Below are 25748 nucleotides of genomic sequence, written 5' to 3' on the forward strand. Positions count from 1 at the left end.
TTAAGTGAAACTTTGAATTCTTTTGTCTTTAGACACTTTTGAGGAAACTTTTGTTATAGGATTTTAAACGATTTGAAAAACTTAACCTATAATGTAATCTATAGTTTTTTGTTTTGGTCTTGGAATAAATCAAACCAGAGAACCAGTATGTGTATTTGGTAGTGTTTAGACAACAAGTACTGCTCATGCTATTGCATTTGACTGTCAGCATTTCCTTTATAAGGCCTACTCCCTCTCCTTTCCTAAGGAACTATAACTAGACCATAAAAACGTTGCTTTGAAGTTTGTTCTCAGACCTGACTAATTTCTTACAGAGAATCCTTCCACATAATCCTTTAGAGACTGGAAATAAATGGCAGAATTGTACCTGGGCACAGTATTCATGCCTTTAGGTGTCCCTGTTTCATTTTTGCTACAATGCTCTTAAGTATGACAATCTTAGTTGCATCTTTGGAGCATTGAAGCTTATATTGAAATGGAGCTTCATGGAAATAAAGGTGTGAAATGGAAATGGTATATGTCTTTAGCCATAATAGTATATTGCTTAATGCATTAAATGCACAAGTTGGTTATATTTGTGACACAATATAAAAGCTAGGAACTTCAAATGAAATCCATCCTTATAAGTTCTTCCTGTTTTGTCCATGTCCTTTCCTGTTCACTTCCCATCATCAGTTCATGAACATAATATAAAATGCTATAAGCCCCATGTTATAAAGCATTTAAAACTTTGAAAAGTACTTTAAATTGGAGTGTCTTTTATCTAAGCCAAACAATGACTTAAACAACATGTATATGCCCCTTTTAAAGGGTGTAACTAGTTTTTAAAGCTGTTGTAGGAAATTATTTTTGTTTTTTACCAGCTTATATTTAGTGATTTTTCTCTTGCAGTCTTTCAGTATCTTATTAAAAAGACTTCAGACTCATCAGGATCTTACTTTTCTTTATGGAGGACTGTCTTCAGTGTTCTCACCAGCATTTGGTTTACTGGCCAAACCATTTGGTTTATTCTTGCAGAATATGAATTGCCCAGTATTTCAGCATCGCATTAAAGAATGGGTCTGTAGACAGACACGTGTAACTAAAGCATTGCACATTAAAATACTTTGAAAGCTGACTAAAATGGGTAATATATGCCAGTGTCCCTGTATATTCATCGCTTATGGAAAACAATTTGGAGGGTGTGGCTGTGCTCTCTGTAGGGCGCTCTGTTTGCTGGAGTATGTAGCATGAAAAACGTAATGTGAATTTACCATTCTCACAAAAAAACCAAACCAAACCAAAGTATGTGCATATTGTATTTTGTGGTTGAGATTTTATACATGCCAAAGACAAGAAATTCAGTTATGATTCCCACAGCGACTGTAAATTGGCTATGACGCATACATTTGTCTCAACATATAACATAAATAATACAAATGTGCAAGGGAATCAAGTTGTGGTTATCATGGGAACCATAACTTTCATTTTCCTGGCTTTATATGTGAAAAATTCAACCATAGCATTGCATTAACATAGATTTATTTTATTTAATTGTTTAGAATGGAGGTCTCCTAAAACAGGGTCCTTCATCTTATCTAGATGTATATAATGTTATAATACAATCCTGAATAAAAATCTCTAGTACTTGAAGGCTTGATGGAACAATTGAGATTATCCAACTGTATGTAGCTATATGATTTTCCTTTTTTTTTTTTTTTTCCCCTCCCCAGAAGAACCTGGCATGCTTTACAACAATGGGGGCCAATCTTTTTGGCAGGTGGGCCACACACTAAGTCTTGTGGCCTTCATGAATACTACTGATTTTTCTTCCCCTGCAGAGTCTGGTGCTCTGCTTTTCCTCCATGCCCTCTCTGCCTTTGTGCTCTGCCCCATTCTGGACCAGATGAGTGCCCCACACACAGGCTGCCCTGTGTGACTTGTGACGTGTACTGTGGGTTGGCTACCCAGGCTTTACAATATATAGTTTTCAGAAAAGTGTTATAAAATAGTTAGTAACTGCTTTAGGGTTTTATTTTATCCTAGTCAAAAGGTGTTTCAGACAGGAAAACTATAGTAATCAAAATACAAAGTATGAATTCTCAAGGGTTTATTGCTATTGCCATATTTCATTTATTTATTTAATGGATTTAGGAGCATTAGTAATAAAGACTTCAGAAAATGCTTCCGGCTTTTTAAAAAAATTGTGGGAAGAACAAAAACGGTATAAGTGCAACCATACGATATGAGGAGCTGTACTTCACTAATGGGGAAAGTGAATGCTATGTAAATACTGTGAAGTGTTCTCGGACCCTTTAGTAATCATTGAAAACTGGGACTGGAAGGGACCTCAGGAGGTCATCTCTTAGACAGGATCATCCCTGTGTAAACCATCCCAGCCAAGTGTTTCCCTAATGCTCTCTTAAAAACCTCCAAGGATGGAGATTCCACAGCCTTTGGAAGTAGCCTGCTCCAATCCTTAACAACTTCCTAATAAACAACCTAAATTTCACTTGGTGCTGTGTAAGAACATTACTTCTTAATCTGTCTCTTGTGGCCATATAGGATAACCTATCATCATGCTCTTTATGACAAACTTTTTTTTAAATGTTATTTGAAAACCATTATCAAATGGACACTCCAGACTAGATAGTCCCAGTTCTACCAACCTTGGCTGGTAAGTCATGCTTCCTAGACCTCCTAATAATGTTAGCTGCTCTCAACTATACTATTTCCAATTTGTCTGCCCTTCATGGCATAAGGTGGCCAAAACTGAACAAATTTTTGATTGGTTTGATAGGATGCGACTGTTTTTAGAATTCCTTAGTGAAGAAGCTCACTTTGCTGTACTGTAACAAATTATTTTGGCTCTACACTTTTTAATCAATTCTACTTTGACTTATGACAGACTATTTGTGACAGTATCTACGTTTGGAAGGAATCAATTTTGTTCACTTCTTAAAATAAAAATAACTGAAAGTAATGTAAGGTAAAGTGCAGTTCTGGGTCATGGGGAAGGGAGCTTTTGGTAACGGACACTGTCTTGGATGTTGGTAGAAACCTAACACTCAGAAGTTCGTAGTAAAGGATCTAGTGCACAGAACATGTTCTGTAGTACCTTGTGTTTATGATCATGAAACAACATAAATATATTTAAGGCATGTGGGCTGAAATTTACCCAGTTGATGGAACTGGTGAACGGTGTAGGCAGTAGGAAAGTGTGAAGGTCTTGATATTTATTATCAGAGGTGTGTCTGTGGGAGGAGGAGAGATGCCTAGTTTAAAATTCTACATGGCTTGAATAGGAGCAGCAGAAAAGGTTAAAGTATTTCTGGTGGAAGGGAGAATGGATTTTGTCTGGGCAACAGTTACACAGTTGGAATAATGCAACTGTTGTGGAAGTTCTTACAGGCTAACAGGGTATATCCATCAGAAAGCACAGCAACCCTTAACTGTCATCAAGCATCATTCATAGTCCTTGTTGAAGATGGCAACTTTTAGTTTCTGTGTGGAAAATAGCATAAACTTAGATTTTTTGGACTTTAAGTTTTTTCCATTCCTTTATAGATTTTTTGCACTTTATAAAGGAATGGGAAACTAGATGCTGTAACTCAGCTCCCCTCCCCTAGCCCCTGATAGATTCTGAAGATGGGTGTTGGCAATTTAAGTAGAAAAAGTGTCCAAGGGTGTAAACAAAGCTATGGTATGGGTACCTAATAGTGCTTTTGTCTCTGTTGGGAGATTTTGCACTCAGTAAGTGCTTTGTAAATCCTAATCTTTTGTGGATGAGACACCAGATACATCAGGTTTCTTAAAGGGTGTTTGATATTGGGAGCCCTATACACAATAGATTGAAAATACAAAAAGATAATTTGATTAACATTAGCAATTTCAGTTGTAAGCAAATGGGAGGAATTTAAACTTTGTGTGATCTTTCCTTAAAAGGGGGTGGGTGGGTGGGTATGCACCCATGCACATGTATGTACATGTCAAGGATGTCAAACATGGCCTGTGGCCAGATTTGGCCCACAGAAACGTTGCATCCAGCCTACCTGATCCAGTACTGCCCATCAGCTCTGTGCTGCTGCACTCACCTGCTGCTGCTGACTGACTGGAGCTCTGTGCTGCTATGTTGCAGCACAGAGCTGAGCATGTGTAGTTGCATATATGTAGCTCCCAGAGCTTCAGGCCTCTGGGTCCATGTCACTGCCCAGCAACGTGGAGCTCTGGCTAGTTAGCCATGCCAGGGGTGTATAGCAGTGTGGATCTGGGAGCATGTGGTTGCAAGGAATAGTATTCATGTGGTGCAAAGCTGGGGCATACATCTGCGGGAAGCCAGGAGTTAGGATGTGGTGCAGTCCTGTGGCTGAATTTGGCTCTGTCACAGCATGCCCCCAGTCTGGCCAGAGCTCTATACCACCCCATTTCCCTGGCTCTTTGGACACATACCTCTGTCTTGGTGCTGCACAAATGTGGCTCCATGCTGCTGCACACTGTTGGATCCATGCTGCTGCCTGAGTGCCACTCCAGGGATCCAGCCCAGGAGGAGCCCCTGTGGTCTGGATCTGGCCCAGGGCCTGGGGTGAATTTGACACCCCTGGTGTACATAATATGTAGGTTCTTGGTACCTAAATGCATGTGTAACAGTACTTCTGCAAATATTTTTACTTGTGGTACGTGGGCAATCATGGTAGGGTAACACAGCTAGTCTTTCTGAAGTGTACAGTATAATGTGTGTGGGGTTTTTTTACAGGTTAGGTGCACGTTCATTCTTTCTAGTTGAAATTCTTCAGGGAGACTGGAGTTTTTCTCATTTGGCTATTCTGGATTTATTTCCCCTTCTCTCTTCCCCATCCTCCCTTCCCCAGATATAACTATTGATATAGTTTCTAGGGTCGGAAGGGACCTGAACAGATCATCTAGTCCGACCCCCTGCCATGGCAGGAAAGAGTACTGGGGTCAAACGACCCCAGCAAGGTGTTCATCTAACCTCCTCTTAAAACCCCCCAGGGTAGGAGCCTGCACCACAATCCCTTGGAAGTTGGTTCCAGGCCCTAGCCGCCCTGAATGTGAAGTAGCGCCTCCTGATGTCTAACCTAAACCTACCTGGGGGAACAGTGACTCCCCCAGTGGCTGCTGATCCCCCCTGACTAGTTTATAACAGGCCACAAGATCCCCCCTCAGCCTTCTCTTGTGGAGGCTGAACAGGTTCAGGTCCTGTAGCCTGTCCTCGTAGGGCCTGCCTTGCTGTCCCCTGATCATGCGAGTGGCCCTCCTCTGGACCCTCTCCATGCTGTCCACATCCCTCTTGAAGTGCAGCGCCCAGAACTGGATGCAGTACTCCAACTGTGGCCTGACCAGTGCCGCATAGAGGGGGAGGATCACCTCTTTTGACCTGCTTGAAATGCATCTGTGGATGCATGACAATGTACGGTTGGCCTTCCTGACTGCCTCCCCACACTGCCGACCCACGTTCATCTTGGAGTCAATGATGACTCCAAGATCCTTTTCCGCCTCCGTGCTGACAAGAGGGGAGTTCCCTAACCTGTAGGTATGGTGCCGGTTGTTCCTCCCCAGGTGCATCACTTTGCACTTGTCTGTGTTGAATCCCATCCTATTCTCGTCTGCCCACCCTTGTAACCTGTCTAGGTCTGATTGTAGCCTGTTGCTTTCTTCCAGTGTGCCCATGTCCCCCCACATCTTAGTGTCATCAGCAAATTTGAACAGGATGCTTTTTACCCCCTCGTCCAAGTCACTGAGGAAGATGTTGAACAGTGCGGGCCCGAGGACTGAGCCCTGTGGAACCCCACTGCCCACGTCCCTCTAGGTCGAAAATGACCCATCCACTACCACTCTCTGGGCGCAGCCCTCCAGCCAGTTAGCAACCCAATTGATTATGTGGGTGTTGACACCACAGTCCCCCAGTTTCTTAATGAGAACAAGGTGAGAGACAGTATCGAAGGCCTTCCGAAAGTCCAGGAAGACTATGTCCACTGCTACCCCTGCATCTAATGATCTGGTGATCTGATCGTAAAAGGCCACCAGGTTGGTCTGACAGCACCTGCCACTGATGAACCCATGTTGGTTGCCCCTAAGCATGCAGTCCCCTGCTGGCCCCTCGTGGATTTGTGCCAGAATAATTTTCTCGAACAGCTTGCCTAGGATCGAGGTAAGACTAACTGGCCTATGGTTTCCCAGGTCATCCTTCCTCCCTTTTTTGAAGATGGGAACCACGTTGGCCCTCTTCCAGTCCTCCGGTACCTCTCCAGAGCACCACGAGTGCTCATAAAGCCGTGCAAGGGGACTTGCAATGACCTGGGCCAGTTCCTTTAGAACTCTAGGGTGGAGATCATCCGGACCAGCTGACTTGAAAACGTCCAGCCCCTCCAGAAGCTCCCTAACTAAATCCTCGCTAACCCTTGGCCCAGGTGTGCCTCCCCTGGGGCCTGAGGGGGGCCCAGCAGGGAGGTGGCTGTCCTGGTCCCTACTTAGGAAGACGGAGGCAAAGAAATCGTTAAACTTGTTAGCTTTGTCGTCTGGTGTGACGACCAAGTTTCCCAACACGTCCTGCAAGGGCCCCACATTACCTGGGAACTTCTTTTTACCTCCTATGTATTTAAAAAAGGACTTCTTATTGTCCTTAATCTGGGAAGCTGGTCCCAGTTCCATCTCCATCTTGGCCTTCCTAAGTACCCCCTTACATCCCCGAGCAACTGCAGAATAGTCCTCCCTGGAGATGACCCCTTCTTTCCATTGGGTGTAAGCCTCCTTTTTAGCAAGGAGACATTCCCAGATGCTTTTGGTGAGCCACGGAGGCTTGTGTGCTCTCCTGCTCCCTTTGATCCTCCTTTGGGCTTGGAGGATCGTCTCCTTAAGGAGCGACCACTCTCCTTGGACACCTGGCTCCCCTCCCCTCTGGGATCTCAGCGCTTCTCCAACTATCCTCCTTAGCTCTTTGAAGTTTGCCCTCTTAAAATCTAGGGCCACTGCCTTACTGCTTGCCTTTGCCACCTTGCGCTGGATGGTGAATTTCAGCAGGCGATGATTGCTGTTGCCCAGGTGGTCGAGCACCCGCAGCCCTCTCACCACGTCATCACCCATGGCCAGCACTAGGTCCAACAAGGCGTCCCCCCTGTTGGGGCTATATGACTGAGACAGACAGGCAGATGTGATTCGGAGCCCTAAATTAGTCACATTACTCATCACTAAAACCCCCTCTTCTAGGAATGAGAATTTGGTCAGTGGCTGGGTTTTAGTGCAGGGGAGGAGAAATGAGGATTTGGGCTTTTTAAAAATAAATTCCTGTCATCTGGAGACAACTCTTATATCTGAGCTACAAGCACATAAACCTGATAATTCTCCCTGGTTTGTCTTGCCTATGCTTAGGCTGCTGTTTTCTTGTTCTGCTCTTGCAATAATCATAGGGTAAAGGGTGCTCCTTCTTTAGCAAGTCTGTGATACCAAAGCTCACTCTACTCTTAAATGTGCCATCTTCTAATCTCACTGTTCTATCCATTTTTCTTTAGTGATTTCATCTGAAACATTCTGCCTGATCATTTAACTGGAGATCTGAGGTGAACCCTTTCTTTTTCCACGGACAGCTTTTCAAGGAATGGCAAGGAAAAAAAGAAATGACGTTATTGGGGTTGCAGTTTCTAATTAGTCCATTACAGTTAGCAGGTTTGAGCCCCAGCCCTCAATTTACTGTCCTATCCCTAACAAATGGATTGTGTCTAAGTTTGAAGGGTCAGAAATGCCTGGAAACATAACAAGTCACTTGCTTCATTGCCTGGTAAGATAAGACTATCCTGGCCAAGCTTCAGTTTTATAAGCAAGCTGGGGAGACGGGAAAAATTGCTATGTACAGGGTGCAATGTTAATCTGAAAACTTTTCCAGTGGAGCAGCCATTAAATCCCTACATTGAAAACCTTTAGTATTAAAGAAATGTTCCAAAACTCCTACTAAATAAAATGCAGAGGTGGCAGAAATGACTGCAAAAAGTAGTACAAAAAAGCTGCCATTTGGGACTGATTTGTGCCCTTGATGTTTGCAGCTACCGCACCCAGAGTATAGGGGAAGGGATTGTTTTTTAGTTTAGCAGACAGTAGTTCAGATCAGTATGAAATTGAGGACCTCTGGACTGGAAGTGCCTATGGAAAAACATGTGTGCTTCACCTTCCAAATAGAAGGGAGAATTGTATACATTCTTATATCTAAATTGTGCGTGGAATCTACTGGGAGGGGTGGGAACCAGTTTTTTTTTTCTGTAGCAGCCTTTTAGCAGGTAAGTGTATTCATGTTTTATAAATCAAAATTCTGTAGAAAAGTGTATTTAGACATGAGATTTTTTTACTGTTTTGTTGGTTCCTCTTCCATCTACTCTTTGCTAGTCTCTTGCAACTTGACCTCTCTGTGCACACGTTCCAATTTAATAGCTATCTCTAGATGACCACTGTTGGATTGGTTTCTACTTTTCCCATAGTATTGTATTAGTTTAGTCTGTTTTGCAGGTGAGCTGATTTTATTTAAGGCAAAGGTGATAGGTCTGACTACATATAGTGGTGTTAGTTTCAACAGAAGTTTCGTTAAATAAGTAGCTAGAACTCGTATTACTAGTGAAATAGACTTGTCTTCTGTCTGGCTGCTGTTGTAGCAAGCTACATTTCTCTATTATTATAATTCTTAAATACCTAACAACAGTGCCCATATGCCCCAGTAAGAGTCAGGGCCCTGTTTACAAGGTGCTTTACAAACAGGTACATATGGTCCATGAACAAAGCAGCTTGGTACATAAGAAAAAGCAACCTAATAAAACAGGAAGCAATAGATTTGAAGGAAATTGTGTACGAGAACAAAAATTAATATTTCCTAAATGTGTGCATGCATGCTTGTGTGCGATTCCTAGCCTAATTACACTATAGGACATGTCTGTTGTTGCCTACAGCATGTAATCAGCAAGTGAACCAGAGTTAGTATGAGATAACGTAAAATGATTCAGTGTAAACGAAAAGACAAAATTGTAGTTCCAGAATTATTTTTCAAGCTTTACATCTTACTCTTATTTTCCCAGACCATATCTATGAAATCTAGTCAAAAGCTTCACTCCAGACAAATATTTGAAAAGCTATAGCTACAATAAAAAGTTTAAAATATTCTTTAAAATAACTTTCTTGCTACTCATGGGCATCTGAGCTATGATGCCAAGGAAGTTGATCTAGATGTACATGATGTTCAGACTGGCAGAACTGTTAAAGAACCAAGATGGGTTGAAGTACATAATTAAAGTTTATAGGAGTCTTTACATTAAAAATCTAGTCTTATATAAAACCTAAAGCACAAGTTGCAGCCTAAAGTTATAAGTTGTTCACAGCCTAATTCTGTCACCTTATATTATAGTGTTTTACTTCATGACAATATAATATGTTGTCTACAGACATCTTCCCAAGCACCAGGAAGACCTGTGTTCAGGGAATGAGGCAATTATTCAGTATTTTTAAAAATATTTTAAAAATTGCTATTCAATGACTGGCCCATTCTTTATTTCTAGTACATCATGACAACCTTGTACCAAAAGGCAAATTGTTTGCTTCGTGTTTTTCTTCTAAGGTGCTAACTGCTGTAGTATCTGGCCACCTTTATAAATATGATTTTTCCTTTTACAGTTCTGAGAGGAAAGTAACTGCATTGTTATTTAACAAATGATAAAACTGAGGCAAAGGAAAAATGACTTGCCTTTAGACTAGGTATTTGAATCAATGGTGGGTCTAGGTTTAGGGATTTAAATCTTTTAGCTCTTGACCTGTGGTGGTTCTCCAGATATTCAGCCCTGTGCTGGAAGATTTGAGTATTCACAACTTTCAAAGCTGAGCTGTACTCATGAGTGCTAAGTGCTCATGATGATCAGCAGGGATACTGGTTTTCTCTGATAAAGACCGCAAAAACTGTTGTTAAAATTTTTTAAAGCCCCCCTGCGGCCCTCCCTAGCCCCGCTGATGCCCCCCCATGCTTCCTCCAGGCCCGCTGGTGCCCCTCCCTGCCCCCAAAGCTACCCCTCTAGGCCTGCTGGTGACCCTCACTGCTCCCACCCACTGCCCCTCCCCCCAGCCCTGCCAGAGGGAGCCCCCTGCTGCCAGGGCTATGGGGCCAGGGCCCCAAGTCTGTAGCTCCCTGCCCCCAACAGCAGGCAGCTGCAGCAGCAGCACCGTGGAGCCGGCTCACCCACTTTTGCTGCCTGCTGGGGTGGGGGTAGGACCAGCACCTGCCCCCAGCCCCTTGCAAGCCCCACTTACCTCAGGCTCCAGGAGGGAAGTGTGAAGCTGAGCTGAGCCCAGAGCTGTGGCTGATTGAGAGCCTCAGGCCCTCACCTTCCCCTCCCCCTCTCTGTCCAGGCAGGGCTGGAGGTTTCCCTGACCTGTTTGCAAATAACTCTTGCAAGCTGGAGCTTAACCAGCCTGCAGAGTTCTTTGCAAAAGCAGGGAATCCGCGGGTTTCTTTGCTAAAAGGAGAAATCCACATTTTCTCTGTTTTTCTGTGGAAAACAGAAAACCTAGATCCTTGATGATTAGGAACAGAGAGAATTAGAAGCCATCTTTTGAAAGTTTTCTAAGATTTCTAAGAAATCTGGGCAGAGTTGGCATGCCTGAGTGACATTCAGCTGGATACCAACAAGACGGTCCTTCTCTTAATGAAATCTATTTATTTGTGTGTCTTTTTAAACCCTCTAATTTTTATAGGTAAGGTAAAGGCCCTACACACAGTAGTCTCATTTGCTACACCATGATGAATTCATTCAATGAGTACTATCCATCAAGCGCACAGAATGAAGCAAGAAAACTCTGGGTGAATACGTATTATCCATGCATGCAAAGAGGTTTAATTCTCATCGCACATGCACACGTAATACCACGTTTTTGAACGACTGACTGATTTTGCACCCTTATTAGTTTCTTACTACAAGTTTTACTATGTAGTCTGTTTAAAACACCAGCTGATGTAGTCTAGAAATAATAAAATACACTATTTGTACAACTTAAATTCTTCCCTGTGTGCATATTCTTAACAATACTGTCTTCAATTTACCTGATCACAAACTGTTTTTGCCAGACCTTGGGCTTATTCACTGTACAGGTTAAGTAGTGCTTTGTGCTTTCTGCAACTTGCTCTGTTTATTTTGTAACTCTTACATATTCTGGCATGTAGTTGAAGTGGGAATTACCAGAAGGATTTTGTGACTTGCAAGGGCTGAGGGACAAGTTAAATGCACAGAGTTTTCTTTCATACTTTTTTGCTTTGCCATGTGTCTGTAAAGTTGTGATGTAGACAACAAGAAAATTTAAGGCTGCTTTCCTTACTTCAACTCACTGTATTGTACATATTGCACTTTACCAGTTATTTGGTATGTTACACTTAGAACCTACACAGTGTGGTATCTCTGAAAACACTTGTAAGTTACTGGGGAGTAATGCTGGCTCTTGTATTCAATACATTGTTAGGTGGATGATACCAAAAGATTCATAGTGGAGTCCAAAGCAAAGAGTAGCAGTCTCATCAGATGGAGCTTTACAGCCTAGTGACTTATTATAAGGGTAGTATGTAATTAAGAAATTGTCCCTGTCTTTACTGAGTACTGATGAAAATTGTGGCTCAGAGGTTAATTCAAATAATAATTAATATTAGTTTCTGGTAGTACTGGGCGGTAATGAAATCTTTTGTCATTTGATGACTTTGACTTCAAAAGGGGGTGCGAGTACATGAGAGAGGTATTCTAGTTTACAGTGCATCTTATGTTTAGTTATCCCACAATGAGTACAAAATCTGGTTATCATGTACTTTATTCATAATGAATATTGCAGTCCACAATGAAAATTGTCTAAGTTGTACCACATCTGAATATATAGTGAGTATGTCTACCGGTTTGTTTGCTAAATAGATGGATGGCCTACAAGTGGAGGGTTCTTATAGGTAGCTTTCTTTTATTGTTGATCAGTTACTCATTTGTGGAAATGCATCCTGTGGTCAGACTTATAAAACTTCATCTTCTACCTTACCATTGAGGATGTTTTGTCACTGGGATTGAAAAGAATAAATCAGGCTCTGCTTGTCAGCCAGCGTTACTGATGGGAATATCAGACTGTCATCAGTCTTGCATACACTTTTTCCTGTTGGGTGGAGAGTTCAGGAGAAAATCTTTGGAATTTATTCATGTCCTTATTTACAAGCTGGATTGTGTCACCACTTTTAATTCTGTTCATTACTTCATTCCGCATTTTCTCATAGTGGTGTCTCTCGTATGGAATGTTGCTTGGTAACTGGCAGTTGGGCAAATCCTGATATAAAGGGTGACTTGTGAAACACTGGAATCTTGGCATCAAGAATATTCCATTAGCAATGTAATGATTTTCTGAAGTTGGGTAATAATGCTTGCTTCTACAAGTGGTTACATAAACCTCCCAACCAAAAATTTCTTCTTCTGTATTTAACATTTTTAGGACTATTTTCTCTCCTTAAACTATACTAATGCATTTGTCATGAACAGTTGAACGGACCATTGCATATTGACTACTTTTTTTTTTTATAATGTGGCGTTGTGGAATTTGAAGATTTCTTTGGAAGTCTTTAAGAACTTTTTAAGGCACAGTTTTGGGGGTTGGTTGGTTTGTTTGTTTACTTTTACGTTGACTTTGTGTACCTTCTGGGTAACTAGGATTGCACAGATTCATTTAGCCAGGTCCCTATGAGCCTGTCATTCCAGATGCTCCAAACATCCAAACTGATAGTTAGGGTAGGAACTAAGACCAATGTACAGAGCAGCCCACCATTGAGGACAGAATCTTCTAGGGGTTGGGTTAGGTCCTTATTTTAAAATGATTTAACATGTAAAGAAATTCACTTTTTTGTGAAGAAATGTCCCTGAAGATGGGAAGCTGAGTGAGATCCATAATTTTTGTTCACATTTATCCTTAGAGTGGAACCTTTAAAACACAAAGTCATCTCATATAAGTTTCCCCCTTTAAAAAAAGCAAAACAAAATAACTCTCCCACCCCCCTCAAAAAAAAAAAATTATGGCCATCTAATAGCATCTTTCAGTATTCTTTGGTAAGATTAAATTTAATCATTTGTGCCAAAGCCAGACTCTAAGGAAACAACATCCAAAATTCCTTTTAGAACAAATTAAAAAGATCTGGATTTGTCTGTTTAGAGCAGGTGATATACCAGCTTTGGACTTTTAAGACTTGAGGACTATGACTATGCCTCTTCTACAGCATAATATGTTTAGGAGGATCTCCTTTGGTTCTGAATGAGGATCTTCTGTTACGGGCAGCATAAGTCTTCGAGTACTTGCTTAGGACTAGGGGTGCACTGATTAAGATTTTCTTGGCTGATACCTATAGCCGATTTATCAACCAGCCATATCAGCTGATACTGATCTGATAGATGATTTACAGGAATGAAGCCAGGCAGCTTGGAGGGCAGTGTCCTGCCAGTAAGTCTGTGGGGCAGGGCAAATACTGGCCCTCACGGTGAGGGAGGGAGTGGGTCAGGGGCATGGGCAGGCGCTGCCCAGCCAGGGTGGTGAATGGAACCCAGGGCAGAGCATGGGACGGAGCTGTGGGAGGTTTGTGCAGGGGGTGCAGTGGGGGATGGGATGGGAGCTGGTTCCCTGCTGTTGCATGCACCCCCAGGGAGGCATGGGAGGCATGTGCCTCCTGGATTTGTGTGTGGGGTGAGGGTGGCCTGCCTGCTGTGGGCTCAGGGCCACGGCCTGTGCTGGCCTCTTCCTGGTGGGGGGGCTGTGCCAAGGCTGCAGGTGGGGGTAGGGTAGGCCTAGCTGTGCAGAGGAGGTGGCAGCAGTGCTGGAAGAAATGGCTACAGAGAATTTTGGGGTGGCTGTAGCCCCCAAAGCTCCCCTACCCAGCGCCGCTGCCCACCCTGTGCAGCTGGGTCCACTCTAAGCACAGCCCTGGCCTGCCCCCCAGCCAGGAAGAGGCTGATGCAGCCCCTGACCCAAGCCCACAGTGAGCAGCCTGCCATTACCCTGCACACAAATCTGGGGGATACGTGCCCCCTATGTCTCCCACAGATGCATGTGGAGGCAGGGAGCCACTGCCCCTGCACCTCTGGATGGGCTGCCTGCATCTCCGTCCTGCACCCTGCCCTGGGGTCCATTCCCTGTCCTGGCTAGCTACCCCTGCCCCATTTCCTCCCTCACTGTGGGGGCTTTAATATGTTCCCCCCCACCCTTAGCCCTCCCCCTCTCCCAGACTTACCAGCTGGACACTGCTCTCCAAGGTGCCTGGCTGCATTCCTGGCTGTGTGCATGCTGTGGCTGTGTGCACGCGCATGGCATTTATCGGTGACATTATTGGCCAAAAAAAGCCAGTTGCCGATAACGTTAATTTTTCTGTTATTGGTGGCAATTGAATATGTGGCTGATATATTGGTGCACCTCTACTTAGGACTTACACCCCCTTGTGTTCTCAGTCACTGAGTGAAAGAGGAATATCTCTTAAGCTCAGTTGTCCACTACCTGTTTTCCAAAACTTGATTCCTCACCAATAAATCCTAACCCCTGTAAAATTGAAGTTTTTAAGCTAAAAACTCTTAACGCTAAGTCACAGGTGAACAGTTATTTAGGCCAGAGAACCACTTATGGAGTTGTGCTGAGCTGTTGAGGGCTGTGCACGCATCAGCGTGTGCTCTGGCCCCAACCATCTCCATCTCCATCTCCCCTCCGCCTGGATCCCAGAGCTGGCACCAGTTGGTGGAGATGGAACCTGCCCATAGGCTTCCATGCTCTCCCACCCTCATCAGGGCTTCTGGCTGTGTGTGCATCCTCCCCACCTTGTGGTTCCCAGCAGCCCTGATGGCAGGGCAGGGTGGGACAGCATGGAGGCCCATGGCCAGGCTCCCTCTCCACAGGCAGGGGCTGGAGAAGCTGAGCTTCAGCCACTTTGGCTGCTGGCCAGAAGCAGCACTACCCCCCACCATGAGGCAGCTGGAGCTGCCAGGGCCTGAACGTGGCTCTCCCAGGGCCTACCACATGGTGCTGGGCAGGCAGGGCTGCTTCCACACATTGCCACCCCCCGCCTCCTCCGTGGCTCCTGGGAGATGTGGGCTAGCCCTGCAGGCTCTGGGCACTGCCCACCAACAGAGGCTGGGGGCTGTCCAGGGCCTGCAGGGCTGGACTACATCTTCCAGGTGCTGTGAACATTGGGTGGAAGTAGCTCTGGCTGCCCAGTACTGTGCAGCAGGTCCTGGGTGAGCCACACTCAGGCCTCCACCTTTGTTGGTGGGAGGCATAGGCAGCAGCTACCGCTCTGGCCTGTGCTTGTGCTGCATGGTGTTGGGTGGGGATGCTTCGGCCCAGTGTCTCCAGCAATGCATGGCAGATGGAGTCTGTCCCTGCAGGTCCTGGGTGGGCCAGACTCCATCTCCCAGGCTGGCACCCAGCATCCCCCACAGCTCCAGCTTAAGTCGGAGTCACTGCTTGCCAAGAAAGGCAGGGGTCTAAGTGCAGGTGGCCCATGGCCTTCCACATGGTGCTGCCATCCACCCACGGGCCACATAAAATCAATTGGCAAGCTGGATCTGGCCTGTGGGCCATATTTTGCTCACCTTGGCACTAAGTGAACAAACTATCATGTAGTTACAGTGCTGAAATGAAGGGTTGACAGAACAGAGAACTGATAGACAACTGAGACTTGTTCTTATTTGGTGTAGGCTGTGTTGGTATTGGATGAGAATTGAGCATGTGTTTTAGAATGGATTTAATTTGAAAGGTTTTGTTGCCTTAATTGTAGGACATACAGCTTCTATGGTAGAGACTTGCAGAGATGATAATGCAGGAAAAAAATTCTTTCTAATCTAAAATATTGAAATCTGAAAATTCCTCTGTGGGTGCGTGTGGGTGTGTATGTATAAATGGTTTACTAGTAGCAGGACTTAAACATATATTTTAGGATTACAATTTGTTTGAAAAAATGATATAAACTAAACATTTTTTTTTTTTTTGTTAAGACGACATCACCTACATGTCAGTTGTGGTATTGTAACGTAAGGTACATGGTAGATAGTTCATTTATTTTAAACAATTTTACAATTTCCATTTTTCTGGGGATTTGGGGGGGGATTTGTTTCTTGTGTGTGTTTAATTTTTTCATTCACAAGATGAGATTGAAATACTGCATCTTGGGACTGACACATCTGTTATTTAGGGTTTTCTTTCTCTCCCTGTCTCTTTCTTTTTTTAAACTGGTATAGATATGTTGATAAAAAGTTGCCTTTGTAATTGTGCCCACATGAATAGGAGTTTGCCTCATTATAAGCTGGAATAGCTAAAGTGGCAAAACTGCCTAATATAGACAAGTCCATAGAAATCCCACGCTCTCCTCAACCTCTGGAAATTCTTCAGAAGGAGAATCTCCCAGAGGGCCACATCTGTTCAATGGTATAAGCAGCAGTAGTGTGAAACCAATGTGAATTGGTTTTACTCTGCCTTTACTAGTATATACTTTTACAGTGGTATGTGTAGGATCAGCACAGAGGAATACAAAGAGGGAGCTTTGCAGTACAAAGGCTGCCTGTTTGGCCAGCCCAAGACCACTGTGGATGTACTAAAGGGGACTCTTATTACCATGGAAACTTTCAGACAGGAAGGAATTTGTCCTACCATATCTACAAAATAGGCTGGTAATGGCCAGCTCAAGAAACAAAGCAGCTTCAGGGAAGTAAGATATATTTAAAAGTAGCTCTTCTCACAGACAGCCTCAAAACTGAACATTTGAAAAATCTTACTTTTATGTAAAAGTGTCAATTATATGAATACAGGGAGTGAGGAAAGGGTGTTCTCAACTTCAGACGAGTACGTGATCAAGGAGGCTCAAGCCAAAGAAGTTTCCTTACTTTTTTTTTTAACCTGAACTCACAATAGTCTCTCCTTTTTTTCTTTTTTTTTCTCCCTCTCTTCTTTCTCTTCCTCCCTCTCCCACCTATGGAGATTGATCCTCTCAATATCTTACGCTAACTTTTCCTGGTACACTTTTCTCATCAAGGGCTTTAAGAACTGAGTAAGCAAAGGAAGACCAAGGACATGGTCTTCCTTTGCTTGTTAAGACAGACTGTAATATACTTTTACTGAAATCCGAAAAAGGAAATGCAAGAATATTCTTACCTGAAGTGGTCCTTAGCATTATGCCTTCACGTAGATTTCAGTACTTTTAATTCTGTTAGATGGTGAAAATATCCAGAATTTCCACATTTTTGGTAGGAAGACTTTAATATTTTAGTACTGGTTCAATTTAGAAATGTAAATCTGTTTATATATAAAAACTTCCCTCATAAACAGATAAATATTGCTCAGTGTATAAGTTACCAAGTTAAAGTTTGTCAAGTTCACTAAGTGAACTTGACACGTGCTTGTCAACTGTCAAGACTGGTGTTTTACTTGCGATTCAGCTGTAGTTTCTGTTCCTTCACTCACCTGAGGCTATTTTAGAAGAAATCTTTCACTGAATCAAGTTTTCTAATGTACTTCGGCTGCAATGAACCTGTCTATTCCTTTGTTGTATTTAACTCTTAGGGGTTTTTACTTTGGTCAGTGCTTGTATGTCTTCCTGCTTCTTCCCAGTTCCTTTCTTTAGTTCTGGTACCACTTCCCAGACTAGGAAGCACCTCATTTTTGAGCAGTCTCAAACAGCTCTCTTATTCCAACTAGGATGAAGCCCTATGTTGTGCAGGCTGTTTGTGTCCCTTTATAGTGGTTAAACTTGAGGAACTGATGCTCCAAGCATTAGGGAGAGTCACCACATAACATGAAAATATGTTTTACTTCATGTCCTATGTGTGTATCCTACTGCTGGCACTGAACTTTCTGCTGTGGAATATTTGTACTGCGAGTGCATTATTTTGTCTTATTTTACCTTTGCTTGACTGTAGTTCTTTCTTTTGGTACCTCCTTTTTCTCTACCTGATTTTCCTTTTTAAAAGACTTTTCTTTCATTCTTCAAGAATTCTTGATTTCTTTCCTCTTTCTCTTTGGGTTGCTTCACCATACCTATATTTTCCCTACTGTATTTTCTAGTTTAATTCATTGATGCTGTGGTCTCTGCTATACTGCAGTCCGAACTTCGTTCAGTCTTTTATCTCCATTCATCCATTCATTGTTTTCTTACTTGATTCCCCATTATACTTAGTGTTGACTTTACTTTCCATTTTATATCAGTCACCTTTCTGAGTTTATACTTCTTTATTTTTTTTCCTTCACTAAGGAGGGAGGAATAGCAATAGTTGCTTCTGCTGCCCCCTCCAACCTTCCCAAACTCCTGCTGGCTTCTGCCTAGGCCTGCCATTCTATCTCTTTTTTTTTTCCCCCAGCCCAAAGCTTCCTTTCATAGAGTGGAGTTCTGTTTCTCCCACCACATGCTAGTCTACTTGAAAGGAAGGTTTGGGAGACCTTAAATTATTCAGCCTATGCCTCTTGCTTCCTTATCCTGTCTGGCGTGTCCTCCGTTAAGCATACAGTAGAGTGGCTGTGTGCAGGAAATGTCTCTTCTTTCCCCCCACCCTTCCAAAGCTGCAGAGAAGGGAGAAGCCTGTAGTTTTTTCTTTACCCATAAAACCTTGTGTTCTCCTTCTCCTCAACTGTTCTTGGGGTTGCAGTATCCTCTGGTAGGACTAATGCCTCACCCCAGTCTCTGGAGAAAATTTTTAAGGACCAGATAGGTTTTTTTTTTTCCTGATAATTTTGCAAGGTTCAATGATCAGAGTACTAATTGAACATTGATTCCCTTTACAACCTCAAAGTCTTGGCTGGGTGGGGAGGATACAATAAAAATTATTTTCAAGGAATTCTGTGGATGCCTGCCATTAACTTCTCTATAGCCTATAGATTTGTTTGCAGGTATATTAAAATACCTTTTTAAAGTTGTTTTTGAGTCTTTATCATGCACCATAGAGACTCAAATAATACAGTAAAACCTCCAGATATGTACCATGCTTAGTTCCTTGGTGATCTGGGACCTATGTGACAGTGTTAACTGATTTAAGAATCCATTTTGTGTGCTGTCAAGAGCAAGGATAGGCAATAACAACAGAAGAGGCCGAATCTTTGTTTTTGCAAGGAACAATACAACTGGCAAGAGGCAGTACACAGCTGTGACAGGCACTGACGTGTTGCTCACAAGCTGTAGAGCTTGATTCTGATTAGACATCTCTATGGCAGCTTGAGGATCCTACTTCTGTCCCTGTTGCTTCATACCGCTGCCATGCTGTGAGGCCTGTAGTTAGCTGTAGAGCTTGCTCTCCTTTGGAACATTCAGTGGCTGTTGACTAGCCAAGTAATTGTAGTCAAGGAGGAAAATGGCCACTTCCTGGATTTATACAAATCTGCATTTTGCCAATGTGTTCATTATGTGGCACTTGTGCACTTTCATAATTGTATTATATGCTAGTCTTACTTGGAATATTAATACAGTACTCTTCATCATTATGCCCCAAATACCTACCTTGTACAACTTATTTTATGAGAGCACCAATTTAAAGATCTGATTTATCTGAAAACTCTATATTTACATTAGTTAAAATTAATACCACAATTGCTAGAACTAAAATTATTAAAAAAAAAAAAATCTGCTTTTCAGTGTTTGTTTATTTGTATTTTTTACTTTGTATACTTCTACTTCTATTTTTTACTTTGTGTTTAGTTTCACTGTATTGGCTTCCCCCATACTTCAGTTTTTCCATGCTTGGAGAAAAACTCTTGCAAATGAGAAGAACGGAAAAATCTTTTCAGATTAAATATTTTATAAAGATAGAATTCTGAAACTGAATTTCTAAAAAATTTAATCTTTCTAAAAGTTATTAATGTCCCTTCAGTACTTCTTTGTTTAATTGCAATCTGGATACTATTTTCTGCTTTCCAAAGACTTCTTGTTTTTTAAAGTGTGGTGCTTCTACAAAAATAACTAAAAATGCAGGTCTAATATTTGCTCTTCCTGTACAATCCCGTGTAAAACTTGATCATTTACAAACAAAATGTGTTCTGCCTAACAGTTAGCACTGCACATGTGCCTGGAATCTGAAGGTCCAAGCCATTTTCTTGCCAGCCTTTGGCCATAACTAATAGTGGACTTAAGTCCAAATTCTGCCAGTTTCAGACTTTTTTTAATTGAGTTGTTCAGGTGTGACTTTCTTCCATTGAGCTGCACGGGTAGAAGTGAGGGTAGAATTTGGTCCTGCCTTTAGAAGTTTGTTAATGATTTTGTTGATGCATCACACCAAAAAAGAATCTAGATCTCTAGAGTTACTTTAGTCCTGTAGTAGTAGCAAGTGTGAAAACATAAGAAGTTGTCACTATAATAATCTAATTGACTACACACACAATAGAGCAATAAGGTATCATTTTTATTCTACGTTTCCAGCTGGAACCCTACGTGAATTGGCTCCATTCATTTGAGCTCTGCAAAACTGTCATTATCTATATTTAGTACACTGAATTGTCTGTCGTTGGTGTGGTCACTTGTCAGTCAGACTGACATAGGAAACGTGCACCTTTCCCTTTCCTTATTGTAACTGTTCACTCTCTTAAAGGGTCACTTGCAGCATTTCCTGTGCTTTAAATCCTACGTCCTACAGACATCCTACAGCCTGCAGGTCGTGTGCACAGGTTAACCTGTGGCAGGAAGCCTCCTGGTCTAGGCACTGCTGCTCCTATTGCTCTTGTGCTGCTGCTGGAGTCTCCTCTAAGCTTCCCCTCTCTTGTCCAGTTTTTCTTACCTCCCTTCTCTACCTCTTCCCCCTCACACACACATTTGAGGGAGTGAGACAGGAAAGCATAGCTTGCAGGGTTGAGGAAGGCTGCAACCAGGTGGCTTGTGGGTACAACTGGTGTGGTGCGGCAGAGGGGGAGTCCATGTGGTGTGGCATTCAGGGTGTGGGAGTAATGGCAGGATGCAACAGGCAGTCACTCCTCGTGTGGTGTGGTGTGGTGGTGAGGGGCTTTGCCCACAGCATGATGCACTGTGACATATGGCCTGTGTGGCTGCAGGCCCTTCAGAAGTTGGACAGCCCGACTTTTAAGTAAATCCATTTGAGTATTATAAAATGTATTTTATTTTTAAATATGTCCATATCCTCTTTTCTGGGGGGAGTGGGGTGGGGACAGCTCCCATTTTTTAAATTTATTTTAAATAAAGGGCTAATGTTTATTTCCAAGACCTACATGCTTCTCTTAACATAGTGATAAATGGAAGCCATGGTAGTCTTTGTGTTTTTGAGTGATGATATTTATGGTGTTTCACCTTGGGGGGGGGGGGAAGCTGGTTTTATTAAGTTTTACTTATGACTATTGTTTTGTTTGATAATAAGATTATGAGGGACAGGTGATAGATAATTGATTAAATATGGACATTATTTTGCAAAATGACTAGTGGTTTTAGAGTTGTGACTTGAGATCCCTCGAAGGTGCCTGGCTTTCAGAAAGCTCTGAACATCTGGCCTTTAGAAAATAAGTGTTTGGAATTTGACACGTTTACACTGGTATAAACAAGGAGTGGACACGTGGCATACAATCCTACAGTGTAATAATGTGACTGAATCTATTTTGGGATTACCTTGAAAAAAACGCTAGGAAAAACCTGGGTGGGGGAAATGGTGCATGTGTGATTTGTCTGGAGCTCTCCCAGGGTAGCTATGTATACAAGCTATTGCCTGCTCTTCCAGCACTTTGGTGGTACTTTGTGCAAGTAGCTATACTAGAAGAGTTGGTTGATGCCCCGATTCCCAGCGTTATTTACCTTGGCATTCAGAATCAGTATAAACTGTGCTGGTATAAATGGTTGTGTCCTTGGGTTCATAGAATATGTCAGGTTGGGGCACTCAAAATCACTAGCTGCCTTGGAAAATATGGGCGTCTGTGCTCAGGTCAATCTGATAGCTATAACTCTACTGTTATAACTTAACAAGGATGTGCTTGTTGTTCTTTGGAGCAGATCTTAGGGAGGGGAATGTATTTTAGAATTTTGTGTAGTTATTGTGGTTGTATATTGAAGGCCAGTTTGACTTCTACGTATTCAGTTGTGTAGTCAGTTGAGGTGAATTATATTTTTATGCATAGTTGGGCTTCTGGTGACTCAAAAAATCAGAACCAAAGTAACTTTTTCCTGGATTATATGGGACAGATGCACCCAAGTTTTACTTGGATAGTCTAGCAATACAAAGCTCTGAGGACTGGCCAGTTGCATGACAGTTAATGCTACTTTCTCAAAGAACACTGAGATTTCTTATGGGATCCTGCTTCAATTCAGATATACTTTAATCATTAATACTTTTTTAATTCTGGAGCAATGCTAATGTGCAGTAAGAGGAAAACCTTGGAGATCCAGAATCTCTATGATAAGGAGATGTCAGTATCACCTGTTGCAAGTGGATTAAACTTCAGTTGAGGATGAGAGACACCAATGAAATAAGCTTGTGTTTTATAAAAGGTAGTAGTTGTATGGCTCATCATCTGTTTAGCCATAATCAGCTGCTGGGGTTTGAGAGGTATCACAGCAGAAGTATACTGTAAGAACAAAGGAGTATAATGTATGTAGCCATGCATATTTTTGGTGGGAATTTTTTTCCTGTGGATGAAAGGCAATATGGCAAGGCATAAAGGGAGTAAATGGGGAAGAGGGAAGCTGACTAAATGGCGGAAAGCTGGCAACATTTGATGAGTGAAAGTGGTAGTTGACATTTTAATGGAGTAGCCAGGTATAATAAGATTAGGACATATAAAAATGCTTTAAAGGTAAAAATCAAATGTTTGTGTTTGGTTTGGTAGAGATGGGAAATTAGTCCAAAGATGCAGAGGGAGTAATCCAGAAGGATGACTGGAGCATTACTGGGAAAAATTGTGGGTGAGAGACTAAGTCTGGCAGTACTTGAAACTGGAGAGAGGCTCTTGGCTGCAGTGGAATCTGTTTTTACTGTGGAAAAATGAAATAGTATCACCACTTTTCCTGTAGAACTGCAAAAATATGTTCAGTGAATAGTTTGAAGTCCCTGTCTCATTTTGGGACAGTTGGGTTTTTTTATACCTCTGTCTGGTAATCCAGACTGCGTAGATGCTTCTAACAGAATTCAAAGGCAGCAGTACCCAACAGATGTCATGGGAGAAAACCCTCTGTGTGTCTTTTCTGTCTTGTGATGCAACAAACATCCACTACTTGCTTTTTTCTGGTTTATTTAAGGAAAGTCTTTGGTAAACTTTTGTTTGTTTGTTTGGCTGGAACTTCAAAAAAAATTCCAGGAATACTGCAGTCTACTTTAGGCCGTTGTTGTAGGATCTGTTTGTCTTAGTTGCGACTTTGCTGTTTCATCAGGTGTCTGGTATGTTAAGGTTAAACAGATAAGTCCTTCCCCCCGCCTTCTTGTGGGTTATAAGGAAAAACAATATTACACACACTTATTTATAAATGAAAAGTTCTTTATATTGAATCTTACAATGCATCCTAAGCATGTTGATAATCTTGGTGACTCTGATCTTCAACCAACATTGACATTCCCTATGACTTTGGAGATCCATAAGGATGAGAACGCTAGATTTTGTAAAGGTGTCCGTGTCTCTCCCCCCCCCATCTTCTGCAAACAGGTTATTTTCTGTACAGGAGAAAAGAATATTTATAATGGGTTACTATGAACCAAACAAATCTGTGAGAACTATCAAAAGTAGTGAAACAGGAATCGCTGGACACATTTTACGTAAAGACCTCCCCCACCCTTTTTTTTTTTTTACAGAAAGGGGAAATTGTGTGTAAATGAAGTATTTTTTATTGAAGTCTCTCCTTTTTGGAGTCATTAACCACATAAGCACCATCTCAACACTGAACAATCATGGAAATCTGACTTAATTAGATAAAAGATGCATCTTTGATCTCACTCTTGTGAAATGCATGTGAAGTAAGGTTGACAAGGGTGGCAGTCTATGCCTCTTCTTTCCCGTTTGGGAGATTTGTTTGATTTGGTGATGATCCAGAACAGGTTAGGTTATATATTGAAGCCCTCCCAGCATACACTGTACATCAGCAACAATAGAATCTTATTGAACCTTGGATAAGAGATCTCCTTCATACTTTTGCCTTGTCTTAATTAATGTTTGCCCAAAATAAGAATGGAGCCACTTCAGTAAGTTGGTCTAACCCTGTTAGGATCTGAAAGCATATTCTTATCTCACAGCCACAAATGTTTGAAGGCAGCTTGGACATACCTAGATAATCACTTTGACACTTTATAAGGATATTGATCTAGTAATAGATGGATGCAGATATTAGCCAGTTAAGTCTCAATATTATAAGAAGGCCTGAAACAAAAGCAGAGAATTCTAGCGAGTGCTGGAGCTGCCTTACTACAACCTTTATGATCTTCTTTAATCTTTTCCTTCAAAAATAGAAGACTTGAGGCATGTAGATCAGATTTTTTGCCCCCACGGGAGTTGCTTCAGAACATATATTCATCCTTAAGGTTGACAGGACTTCATCTCATAAATGGAGAGAAAGAGATTTATTAAAACGTGCCTCTATCTGAATTGGTATCATATTAAGACTTTGCAAATACTTTGTTCTAATGGCTCCTGTCTACTTCTGATAATTCTAGGTCAAGATCCTCCTAAAACACTACTGAGATTAGAATTTTGTAGCTGGTTAAAGTGACTTCTTAGAAGTTCCTCAGCCTGTGCAGATGGATAGTGTATCTATTAGCTCCATGCATAGACTGTGGCTGGTGAAAGATTCAGGACAGAGCAGTAATGGGCCACCCAGGTTGACTACTGGCCAGAAAGCTTCTTATTTATCATTATGTAATAAGAATTGGTTTTCCACTCAGTCATAGACATTCCCTGCAAAACATGATACTGGCAGCATGATATTTATCCATATGTTTGTCCCCCACCAATGCTTTTTTTTACAGAGATATTTTGGCAACCATAAATGTATAAAGTGGGGGGAGGAAGGGAGAGCCATGAGATCACAGGAACAGCTGAGCATTTATGCTAAGACTGAAAAGGTGGGGGGTTTCCTTATGTAAACAGTAGTGCAAAGATAGTGAATTCTTAAACTGACTGGCAAAGATAACATAACTATACTTGTTACCACTATGAAATCAATTGGAAGTGGCTTCTTGTATCTGATGTGATGATATTTTAACAGCAACCTAAATATCACCCGACTCAGTAAGGCTGTCCTGGAGCAACTGCTATGTTAAGAGAAAAGGAATCTACAAATTAACTAATACTTAAACTGAAAGCAGGACTGACTCCATTACCATCTAAATCCAAAGCATGTAAAATCCCTTCCCAGACAGGTGGATGTCTTGGGCACAGTCCTGTGTGGCATATCAGTCTGCCACATGGCCCCAGGCTGAGAGATTTGCTGATTGGTAGCTGTTGTAGTCTGGGGGTGGGTGAGATGGAGAGTGCCACTCAGGTCTCTGGGTGCCTGAAGGCTGGAGCACTGCCTGGGCATGGCACATCTGTCTTGGCAGGCAGAAGCCTCTGTGGGTGCTATGAGGGAAGGGGCAGGGCACACTATTCAGCCCACCCCTGTGGTACCCAGTGGCAACTCCATCACTGTGCTCAGTCCTATTTAAGCCCTGCCAGTTCCACCACACGACTTTTTGCCCAGCTCTGTTCCCCCAGGTAACAGCTAGTTACCTCCCTGCTGCAGTCTGGATCTCTACCACCTCCTGGGCAGCCCCTACCAGAACCCCTTACCCAATAGCAGGCAGCACCAAGCA

The 25748-nt window shown here is 42.4% G+C and overlaps 1 protein-coding gene across 5 annotated transcripts in view; it reads left to right on the forward strand.

Annotated features, from left to right (window-relative positions):
* Positions 1 to 25748, forward strand: part of CHD7 (chromodomain helicase DNA binding protein 7) — a 167086-nt gene that overhangs the window by 16564 nt on the left and 124774 nt on the right. The gene's annotated exons all lie outside the window — the stretch shown is intronic.

Source organism: Crocodylus siamensis, chromosome 3, assembly GCF_052110815.1.
Source record: "Crocodylus siamensis isolate JL-2025a chromosome 3, ASM5211081v1, whole genome shotgun sequence".
Classification (NCBI taxonomy): Eukaryota; Metazoa; Chordata; order Crocodylia; family Crocodylidae; genus Crocodylus; species Crocodylus siamensis.